This window comes from Orycteropus afer, unplaced genomic scaffold (genome assembly GCF_000298275.1).
Source record: "Orycteropus afer afer isolate SDZICR_OR568_19922 unplaced genomic scaffold, OryAfe1.0 scaffold00327, whole genome shotgun sequence".
Taxonomy (NCBI): domain Eukaryota; kingdom Metazoa; phylum Chordata; class Mammalia; order Tubulidentata; family Orycteropodidae; genus Orycteropus; species Orycteropus afer.
This window is the reverse complement of record NW_006921914.1, coordinates 808,904-810,677: the sequence shown is the minus strand read 5'-3', so window position 1 is coordinate 810,677 and position 1,774 is coordinate 808,904.

Sequence of the window (1,774 nt, the reverse complement as noted above, 5' to 3'; positions counted from 1 at the left end):
ACCAGGAAGTCTCTCAACATGATGAAGTGACACATTGGCTGTAATAATAGGCTCAAACATAGCAAGGATGGTGAGGATGGTGCAGGACCATGCAGTTTTTTGTTCTGTTGTACATAGGGTCACTATGAGTCTGAACCAAATTGATAGCACCTAACAAGGACACCAACAACAAATCTAATAGCACAGTGGAAAGGAAAAAATATTTTGGAGTGAATTACTATTTAGAAATATTAGAATAAATGTAGCTCTTATATTGGTGAGCTAGATCAGTGGTCCTCAAGGGATATATCCATGGATCAGCAGCCTCAGCATTTTCAGTGATCTTAGAAATGAGAATTTTTAGGCTTCACCCCCAAACCTACTGAACTAGAAACTCTGGGGATGAGGTCTAGCAATCTGTGTTTTAACAAGTCCTCCAGATGATTTTGACACATCCTAAAATTGAACAACTACTGGGCTGTATTTTGCTGCAGTTGCAATCAACCCCACCACCTGTCTGTCAGTTTTTCATACTGTGGTGGCTTGCATGTTGCCCTGAATGTTGGAAGCTATGCTACAGTATTTCAAATACACGTAGGTAGGGTCACCCACATTAGGTAGGTTTCACCAGAGCTTCCAGACAGAGACAGACTAGGAAGGATGGTTTGGTGATCTACTTTGAAAAGTGTATCACAAAAGAATATTTTCTGATACAGTTCTGGAAGATGAGCCCTCTGGGTTGAAAGACACTTGAATTATGCAGTGGCTGCAACAATGGACTCCATGCTAATGACTGCGAAGAGGTACAGGACCAGGCAACACTTTGTTTTGCTATGCAAAATGTCACTATGAGTCAAAGCCAATGAAACAGTAACTAACAACGAACACTGAAATCCCAGTGGCTTAGCAATCCAAGATTTATTTCTCACTTAAACTACATGTCCATTGATGATTGGTGGGGTGTCTCTTCCACATAGTCACTAAAGGACTCATCCTGACAGAGGCACTGATATCTTATACTTGGAGCTATAACTCTGGAGCTTTTGGCCTCCTCGGCCATTGCAGCAGGGGTAGAAATAGAAGGAATGTGTGAGTGATTCTTTTATTCTTTCTGACAGACCAAAAGAACTAGTCATATGTTTGGTGATTACTATTACTTCTGGAACAGATCTCTATATCATACCTTATCTAAACATTGCAGAGGGATACAATATTAGAATGTAAAAAAAATGAATTCAAACTGTAAGAAAATACAGGTGAATATTTGTAAAATTTCTGTGTTTGGGAAAGTCTTTCTAAACATATAAGAAATATAGAAGTCATAAAGGAAAAGAGTGATAGATTTGACTGCATAAAAATCATATATATGTCAAAATGTAATACAAAATTTAAGAAGAATAAAAGTAGGACCTCAATAATTATCAAAAGAATACAATTAAAACAAGATATCACGTCCCGCCTCCAAACTGTCATAAGAAAAATGCTAATACCCCGCGTTGACAAGAGCATGGTGAACTTCATGAATTAATTCTGGGAGTGTAATTGGGGCCACAATTCTGGAAGAAATGGTGGCAATATATATCAAAATCCTTAACATTGTGCATACATTACTTCTAGGAATATTACTTTAGAAAAAATCTCACATAGCTGTTAAAAATATATATGTACAAGTATGTTGACTGCTTAATATAGAGAAAATGAGGTGTTTTTTTTTTGAAGTCTAAATCATTTCTATCAGATGGTGATAATATAAATTATGTTGATGTACATTTGTTGATATTCACCATAAATTAGT